Source organism: Channa argus, chromosome 6, assembly GCF_033026475.1.
Source record: "Channa argus isolate prfri chromosome 6, Channa argus male v1.0, whole genome shotgun sequence".
NCBI classification, from domain to species: domain Eukaryota; kingdom Metazoa; phylum Chordata; class Actinopteri; order Anabantiformes; family Channidae; genus Channa; species Channa argus.
In genome coordinates, this window is record NC_090202.1 from 7,154,946 (window position 1) to 7,165,598 (window position 10,653).

A 10,653-nucleotide genomic window follows, 5' to 3' on the forward strand; every position below is an offset into this window, starting at 1 on the left:
GCCTGGTGGCTCAGTGGTACAGCATTGGGTTGGGATGCAGAAAGCAGAAGGTTTCGAATCCTACCCCACTAAGCGTGGCCCTGCCCAGCCGCCAACGGCGACCGGATAGAATTTGAGGGTTGCGGCAGGAAGTTCATCCGGCGTAAAAATCCACATGCTGAATCACCCGAAAGCCAATGGTTTGAGTTCAACCATTAGCAGTACAGACACATCACTAGGGATGTTGTTTGGGATTTTCTTCCATTATGGTGAAAAAAACAGCATCACAGCTTGATAATAAAAACTTCACCAAAATTAAACTTAAAGATGTTTTTTATATGTAAGGCAATTTTTTTAGCCATAGCTAACAGTATCTGGTGACATCAGAGGAAGTGTAAGATAATACCTGGTACCTGGTAGCAATAGCATGTGCACTGATGCTTCTGTTGCCTGTAACATCCAATACAGAGCACAACTGCACAAATATTTTACTTGACAGCTCCAGCATGCCATTAAAAAGGAAATGAATCTGGATTCTTTCTGGTAGATAGCAAACTGGTGGCATGTTGGCATCCGGTTTCAGTACACAACCACACATGTTAGGTGGATGTGATTTGCCTGCATACATGTATAATGTTTTAAATTTAAAGCTGGGCAGCTGGAATGAGAGACAGAACTCATTATGAGGCCATTAGAAGAGTTGTTTCATCTGAAATTACTTCATTTCTTTGATAAGAAATGAAGTAATTTCAGGTGAAGCCACACTTTTAATAAATATGCATTACATACTATGTTGATGTAATAATTCTTTTTAACTCTTGCTATTTCAAAATGAAGGGGTGCAAACTCTTTCAGCCATCTTTTTTTTGCATGCAGACATGAAAGTCTCATAATTCTCTCAGCAAAAAACCTGATTATCCCTTTAGTTGATTATTAACAATACATATCACAACTGGTGTGGTGAAGTGTTTCTAAGGTGAAAAAGTAAAGTAAACCCTTTATTGTAATATTATTAACCACTCAGTATACAACCCCAATTCAAAAAAAGTTTGGACAATTTGTAAAACCTAAATCAAAATAGAATTCAATAATCTGCAAATTTCATCAACCCAGATTTTATTAACAAAAGAACATAAATAACATATCACATGTTGAAACTGAGATATTTTACCTTTTCATTGGAAAAAATTGGCTCATTTTGAATTCGATGGCAGCAAGTTGGAACAGGGTGATGTTTACCATTGTGTAGCATCCCCTCATCTTTTAATAACTCTGTAAACATCTGGGAAGTGAGGAGACCAGCTGCTGGAGCTTTGTCATATCCAGCTGCTCAACAGTCCTGGGCCTTTGTTGCTGGATTTTTCTCTTTATGATGTGCCAAATATTTTCTATTGGTGAAAGGTCTGGACTGCAGGCAAGGCCAGTTCAGCACCCGGACTCTTCTCCTGTGAAGCCATGCTGTTGTGATGGATGCTGTATGTGATTCAACATCATCTTGCTGAAATATGCACGGCCTTCCCTAAAAAACAGGTTGTCTTTATGAAAGTATATGTTGCTCTAAAACCTCTATGTACTTTTCAGCATTGATGGTCCCTTTCCAGATGTGTAAGCTGCCCACAGCAAAGGCACTAATGCACCCCCACACCATCAGAGATGCAGGCTTTTGAACTGTCTGCTGGTGACAAGCTGGATGGTCTCTCTCCTCTTTAGTCTGCAGGACACAGCGTACATTGGTTTCCAAAAAGAATTTTAAATTTTGATTCATCTGACCACAGAAAAGTTTTTATTTTGCCTCAGGTCACTTTAAATGTGCTTTGGCTCAGAGAACACAGCAGCATTTCTGGATCGTATTCACATATGGCTTTAACTTACATTTGTGCATTGCAAAGTGCACTGTGTTCACAGACAGTGATTTCTTGTGTTCCTGAGCCCATGCAGTGATGTCCAGTAGAGAATAACACCTGTTGTTTAATGCAGTGCCACCTGGGGGCACAAAGATCAAATGCATTCAGTTTTGACCTTCAGCCTTGTCCCTTGAGCACAGAGATTCCTTTTGATTTTCTGAATCTTTTGATGATATTATATACCTTAGATGGTAAGATCTTTAAAGTCTTTGCAATTTTACATTGATGAGCATTTGTTATACAATTCTTAGATGCAGTTTGTCACAGGTTGGTAAACTTTACCCATCTTTACAATCGAGAGGCTGTGCTTCACTGAAATGCTCCTTTTATACCCAGTTGTGTTACTGACCTGTTGCCAGTTAACCTAGTTAGTTTTCAAATGCTCCTTCATATGTTTTTTTATTTGCAGCAATTCCTTTTCCAGCCTTTTGTTTCCCCGGTTCCAACTTTTTTGAGATGTGTTGCTGCCATCAAATGATGTTGTTTATGTTCTATTGTGAGTAACATATGGGTTGATGAGATTTGCAGATCATTGCCTTCTGTTTTTCTTTTTTTTTAACATTTAACACATTGTCCCAACTTCTTTTCAATTTGACTTGTAATTCAGGAACACATTATGTCTAGTACATGCCATATGTTCATTAAAATATAGACTTAAAGTGGTGATAGATAGAGACACCTACCTTTAGTCTAAGTCTTGATTTTCAGTTTTTTTGAACTAGAATCTCTAAAAGTTTTGTTTTCTGTAAATGGGTGGGTAAAGTTATAGTCATAACTCTTTTGCTTCTTTGCTTTTACTCTCTTTCTCAAATAATAGAATTTATTTTTCCAATATAATCTTTTGAATGTAATTACCTTCATAATAAAATACTATTGTTGTATTCCTTGCAGCCGTTCCACCCAAACATGAAGGTATGCCGTTTATTAACTTTACTGCCATGAGAACAACCATTAAAAAAGTTTCTTCTTATTAGATTTCTTGAGTATTGATGACCATTCCTTTGCTATAGCGGCTCGTAACATGATTTTATCTGCCTTGTCTGCTGACATACAGCATGTCATAATGATGTCACTCTCATTTGTGTACAGCGCTGTCTGGTGGCCACACTGATGGCCCGGCTGCATCTGTGGGTCTGGGAACTGCTGCAGTCATCCTCACTGTGACAAGCGCTGCAGCCATTTTGAAGATGGCATCTTCTTATCGAAAACTGAAGTGACTACGTTAATAGCAGCCTGTGATGTTGATGAACAGTGGTCAGTGCAGGCTAAATGACGTAATGAGTTTGACGGGGTGACATTCGCATACTGGTTGGGTTGCATAATGCATGTATGCAAGAATCTGCTGTACTGAAGCAAACTATCGATTGGAGCACTTAGTGTTTCTTTCCAGTCCTTCACAGACTGTTACAAGTTATGGGAGGTGATGTCTGTCATGATGGGCTGCATGGGAAAAAGGAAAAGAAAAGGAAACATTATTCAAACAACAAATTAATAAAAAATAAATAAATAGATAACAAAACAATTATAAAAATGGCCCGTGGTCTTTCTGTGTGGAGTTGTGATGGGTTTCCTCCAGCCACTCTGGTTTCCTCCCACAGTCCAAAAACATGCATCTGAGGTTGTATGCATCTAAAATTGCCCGTAGCTGTGAATGTGAGTGTGAATGGTTGTCTGTCTTTGTATGTCTTTCCTTTGGCCCTGGGATAGACTAGCAACCTGTCCAGGTTATACCCCACACTCGTCCGAGGACAGGTGGGATAGGCTCCAGCCCCCATCCAATCGACCCAAATAGGCTAAGGGGTGACAGATAATGGATGGATGGAACCGTTATTATGAATAATAACGGTGTAACTTTTATTTCAAGATTATTTTTGCAATAATGTACTTACTGTCAGCATCACTGGTTCAAATTCTCAGTCTCAGACTTTTTGCTTATGTGACCATAAATACATACCGTACCTACTTCTAGATATAATTAATGAGAATGGATGACATATGCAGTGCCTTTCACACCTTGTTACAAATTATAATCTACTTTTGATTGTTTTAAAAGAAGCATGACATGTTACATGGTGCAGAATATGTAGTAATCCATGTGTAATTAATTACATTTGAGATGTAAATTGAGTGTGACATTACCCTGAATTCAATAACATCAGGGAATTAACACTTAACAATGTTTAATCTTTTGTGACTGCTGTTCTGAAATTTTTTTTTTCATATTTCGGCAAAGCAAAGGATTGCTGCAGGGTATATTTGTGCCATTTTTTTTCCATTACACAAAAATGTGCAGGAAACAAAAGATTATGTCAGCAGCAGTAGTAGCAGCGGCTCACCTGCAGTGTGTACGCTATGAGGTACAGTCCTGTGTTAGAGTGCATTTCATGGTCGACAGGAAACAATTCGTGACATTCAAGAACGCTTTTATTATTTTCAGTTAAGGCTGCAAATCTGAAGAAATAAAAAAGATTAATTCATCAAACAGTATAACTGGCACACACACACACACACACACACACACACACACACACACAGAGATACACACAGAAATACTTCTATGATGTTTTATAAGTGCACAAATGTAGATTGTTCAAAAAGTAGAACTGTTTAATATGAATATCAGTATTTCAAATTTATATTTTCAGGCAGTATTTCCCTATGAGGTTTGATGTGTCTCACTTTAAATGCACAGAGGATAAAACAAACGCTCTGTTGAGGTTTATGATTGTGATGTGGTGTTTTTGTAATAACCCTCCACTAGAGGGTGTCTAATCACCATTTCAATTCTCATATTTTGAGGACGTTCTCTTTATCCACCCACAGTTCCATTAATTAATGCATTGTGTGGAGAGTTTAGCATTCAGAAATGTCCAAAATATTGTCTTGGAAACAGCGTAAGACATTGTTAAAGTTCAGACTCACAAATGATTAGATCTGTTTTAATCCTGTTGCATTAAGAAAGCTTATTTCGATTCATGTCAGCTTTCTGGAGGGCTGAAAAGTTCACAAGCTGCCTGTATTTCCAGTTTATGTGGTCACGAGAAGCTTAGAGTGATGATTATCTGAGTGACCCAGTGAAAAGCCATATGTCCTCTCCTGTACGCCATAAAAATAACAAGCAAAGCAATCAGCTGGCCTGACAAATGATCTAATTACAAGTTCCTGTGTTGTTAAGTAGGCCATGACAAACTCCATGACAAGACGACCCAGTTTGAAACACGAGGGGAATAAATCAGCTAAGCTGGAAGGTAGTGCTCCGTTAGGACCTGCAGTAACTGTATGTTTGGGATAAATCCCCTTTTTATGAGTTCCCTGTAATTTAATTAAACCAACAGGGATAAACGCATGCTCTGTCGCTCTCTAATGGTGTGGATATTAACCTTTGGATCCAGCTGCTTTGCCCTCTAAAATGTTAATAGCCGTGGGGGAAACAGAGTGAAGAGCAGCTAGAAATTTGTATTGCACTTGCTGCTCCTCCTGACAGTGCATATTTTTGTGCATCTTATCATATTTAAAGTCAACTCGTGTTGCAGTACATCTTTCCAAGCCACATTTATATTGCCACCATTAAGGCTGTTTATTTTAAACTATTGTCTGCAAAAGAAAATCTGTCTGCAAGGGGGAAATTGTGCTCTTTGTTATCAGTCTTAATGTTTTGGCCAGTTTTGTCCTCAACTAAAAGAATAATTGTCTTGTCATTTCCATTCTAATTAGTATGCATAAGAGTCTGTCTGTAGGCTATACATTAGGTGTAGTAGACAGCACAATCATGAAAAATTGATGGGCCAGCTGTAATTTAGGGCAGGCATATGAACATGAAGACTTTTGGAATATGAAGGCTTTGGAAAAAAAACTGTCAGAGTCGTGAGCAATGAGCTGATGTGATGTGCTAACGTGCTAAAAGAAATGAAGTTAGGATGGGTTCAAGGCAGGTAAATGTGGAAAACTTTATCAAGGTACAACTCTGCCGCACTGCTGAGCAGGCGAAGTCACGCTGGAAGGTCCAGCTGTTCCATTAACCTTTTGTAATGAGACAGTGAAGCTGGGAAACAGTGGGCAAAGTGTAATGTTCATGTCATATCAGAGGAAGCAGAAGAATGAGGAGAACGGGGCAGGATTTTCTGTGCTCCATCCCATTTAATGCAATGGTTCAACCTTTAAAGAAATAGGATTGTTTGATTTTTTTTTTTTCTAAGAGTATTATAGGAGGGGACTGACACCATTGCCATGTGTCTCTTAGCTGAACCAACTGCACAGACCAGAGGAAACAAACAAAACAAACTCCACCACCTGCAACTCACCTGCTACATCTCATTTTACCATTTCTTATTGCACTCAAGCAGACTACTCGTTCTTCTGAAGAAATTTAAAAAAAAATTAATAATGATTTCAGGGCCATGTCCACCTCCAAGGGTGGTCAACGGCCAGCATCTTTCTGTCAGTGAGCATCCACTGGTGTAGTTTTTGTGTTGATCCTCACTGTCGGACGACCATTGGCAGTTTTTCAGCTGATTAACTGTATTGAATTGAGTCTCTTTATGTCGGCCCCGTCCATGAGAGGGACCACACTGATTAGCTGTTCAGTTTAGCAAACAGGTAAAGGAGACGCCAGTACATATTATTATCAGACACATCTGGATTAGAAGTGGCTATAAACCATGTGAAAATGGTAGATTAATGCTGCTCAGTTTAAAACGTGTCCATACACGGACTCAGGCCTTCAGCTTTCAATTCATCTTACACAAGCACAACCTGCATTCTGCTTGCTCGTCAGCTGTTGTCCTTGTGGTGTGTTCAAGTGCTACTTGTTGGCCTAGAAAAAAAAGTCACGTGAGTTAATGTCGTAGGTGGTCTTTGCTGCTGCAAGCTCATTGGCTATGCTAGCTAATAAATGTCTCCAAAAAGTCCAGCTGAGAAAGAAAACAGAAAGTTAGTAGCTAACTTCAGGGGTAATATTGGATTTTGTTTTATTGAACTAGGCTGTCTCGATTTTCACACTGTCCTACGGTTCAAACCTAGCGTAAGTAAACCAAATTTAAAGGAGAACTCCACCAGTCTCCATTGTTACATTACCTGTGGGAAACGGGGCATCAATGCTAAGCTAAGCTTGGCAATAATGTGAATCAAACTGTTGAACCTGCAAAAAAAAAAAAAAACAATAGGAAATCAGCAGCTGTTGTTTATGTGATGCAGTATGAATGTATCTAGGAGTATGGTGTTGTATGGTGGTGTATGTGGGGCTGTGTGTTGCTCCAGTTATGGTTGAGAGGGGGAGTGGACAAGGTTGACTGTAGGCCACCAGAACAGATTGATAATTGTTCAGGATGTGTTGTAGGATAAATTGAATAATCCACTGGTGTCTGCTGACTGTAAATGACTTACACAGGAAGTTCATTTATAAGTACTGATCACTGCAAAACATTAAACAAAGAGAGAAATCAAATGAAAGAAGATAGTCAGAGCCTATCATGAAGACAGCTGATTGACATGAAGTTTCAAGCAGAACGTGATGTGTGATTATTATTTGAGCTTCTGATAAGCATTAATTTTAAAAGTAAATCAGTTGCTGTGGAGACTTCAAATCAGACACATAATTCTAGAAGAAGAAAAAAATGACTGGTATAATTTAAGCAAGAGACAGCAAACTTGGAGCCAATCAAATTCAAGAGAGTTCAGCTCAGTTAAATGCCAACAATGAAATTAGTTGTGAGAACACATTGGGAGCGTGTGACTTGCTATTATTAAAATTAGTCCCAAAATACATTTTCAAAATGCTTTTCAGTTTGTGGATTTGACAAGCTCCTCGGATCTAAATGATGCAATCAGGAACTCTGATTGCAAAAATGAGCAGGGAAATTGGCAACCGAAAAAATGTCATGACACAAACCGCCGATGATTGTTTGTCTGAGCAGTGGAGTTAAAATTTTAACCTGTGAAATTTCATTTTAAATTTGAAATACCTGAAAATCCTTTTCTTTTCTCATTTTTTTTATCTGATGAAAAATATTGTTCTCCTGATTAGAAATATTGGATAAAATGAGGTATTTTGTGAAATAAATAATTTGTCTTAAAGCACTGAAAGGACAAGGCTTCTTGAAAGTAAAAAAAACGATCAACAAATTCTTACATTATGTCTCTTAGAAAAACCATAGGAGTCCAAAAATTAAACAGTGTGTGGTCACGGCATGTACCTGAGCAGTGTCTTGGGTTTAAGTCTTTATTTGCTTGTCACAACCTATTTCTCCCTTAAGATTCCTTACTACATCTATCCATTAAAGGCATAAATGCCTTAAATCAAATCTTAGACATAAACATTTGTGAGACACACTTTTGGACTGATCGCCTTGATTCACATGAAACAAGTGCACTATGGTTTATTCTGAGCCAATTCTACTAACACTATCCAGATGCTACTACATAGAGATAAGTGAAAACAGCAAAGCTGGGTGATGATTCTCTGACTCCTTGCACACAGTCATTTGATCCTTTAAACTTTACATACTATTGTCTATATTTTCAGCACCCGATTACTCAACTCGTCAGGTAAACTTAACAGTAGATTCCGGTCTTAGGTGTGCTTACTGAGGACAAACAGATTTGAGGTTCAGGTCTTCACACAAACTTTAGTCAGAGTAAAGACAGCTAAAATGTCAAATCCCTCCAAAAAGCTAAATAATCCTATTCTAGCTGAGCGGCTGCAGCACATTCTTCATACCTGCAGTTAAAATCCTCTCAAAGGGTTTTTTTTTTTTTAGCATTTCTGGATTATCAGAGTAAGCATCCCTTACACCTTAAAAACCACAGGAATTTCTCTAAGAAGAGCTGGCCACCCAAGAGAAAAGTATTAAGCGTCTATGCCTGAGCACTTCAGACTCCCTGAAAGCATCTGCAGATTCACTCTGAGGGTTCAGTGTAGTCAAGTTTAAAGCTTTCTGAGAGAAAACCCATCATCCATTATTTTCTTGCTTTTAGAATTATGGTGATTTCTATTCAGGATCATCTCTTTGCCTGCATTTGGATATTCCATTGTTGTGTCCTGAATAAATTGCCTGATGTGAAAAAGGCCGGCATCACCTTGTCCCACTTCATCTTAACTTATTTGTCAAGCTGTCCATCATCCTTTCAGCAGGGGGCTACTTGTTAATGATTGATGCGGCACCTCTTAATGTGATGGATGAATGCTACATGATGGGACAGAGTTGAGTCACCCACCCCTGCTCCCCTCCCCCCACCACTCACCGCTACTCTGAGTGTAAGGGAGACACACGCCTTGTGTCCATCGACGCAGCAACAAAGACACATTCAATTTAGGTCCCATCAATAATGTACAGCTGAGGAGGCCTTTTGCTAAAGAAACCGTGTAAAAGCCGGGACATTGTTGTGGTGAAGCTATGGTTTTTGACTGGTTCATTATCTCTGGATGTCTACACTGAGTCATGTCTGGGATCATTGTTTTTTTATTGTCGTATGGCAGCGTCACTGTGATGCCTGAGAGCTCTCTTCAGCTGCTTTGTTTCTCTGGAGGCTGCAACCCGGGTGCTAGAGAATATGTCAAAAAAGAAAGATAAGAAGAATTGCCATAGTTTTTGATTTATCTCACATGTCAAACAGTTGCACACGCTGTCTTTAAAAAGGGAAATGTGTTTGCTTTAAGCAGAACCTGGACTGACGCAGGAATTTTTATGAAATCTGACATTTTGAAAGTTTGTTTATATCATATTTATGGAAAAAAACAATAAGAATTTAACGACAGTGGGATAAGACAGAGAGAGCATGGCAAAGAAAGCACAGAATGTGAAGAAGGGGTGATTCCTACACTGCATGACAAATTATAATTTACTCTTTAATCTAGTTACAGAGCATAAAACCACATCCAGCTCCAGTCTTTATCCCAGATGTTGAGACCAATGCTCTATGTGAGGAGCTTAGGCTATACAGAGGGTCTAATGGGTAGTTTTAAAGGTCAGGGTTATAGCTCCAGGATAAGCGCTGATGTCCTTTAAAAGCAATCAATACTTCTCCTAAAATGGAAAAAGAAAGAGTTTCATTGCTGCACTAGCTGGGTAGGATGTGTTTGATGTAGTTTATAAAATCTTTGCACAAACATTTTGAACAACCGCAAGATAACAAAAAGCTGCTGTGATATAAATGGGATGTGAAAGCAGTGGAAGCAGGACTGACCCTTACCAAGTTTTCACAGATACAGATGCTTTAGTGTTTCCAACTTTGGAAGAAACATCACGCTGTAAATGTTTGAACATGCAAAGAAATTGTTGTCAGAGACTTTTTAACAACTCTGTGACGGTGTATTGAAACACAGTGGTGCTTCGAGCTAACATGCTAACGTGTTATGCTAATGTTTGCATTGAATGTAGTATGTTCGTCTTCTGTACCGTGGTGGACTATCATACTAGCTGAGGTTAATGAGAATGGCATTAATTTTACTGCTGTTTCCTCATAAACCAAAGAATTGGAAAGGTTTTTTATGATGATGGTAGAGGACCATGCATATCTATGCCAAATGTTATCGCAACCAATTTATTAGTTCTAATATTTTATTATGAACCATAAATATATAACATTGTGGCATAAGCATCAACTTTTGAAATCTCTCATTACAACCCGTACACCTTGTTAAGATGTGATTTACAGTTTTCCTCGCTCTGTACAATGGATGTATAAAGTGAAATGTCCTTAATAAATCCATGCCCTGCATACAATTTTTCAGTATGAGATTGCTGAGGGTTAATAAAAGACTTTCTCTTAAATC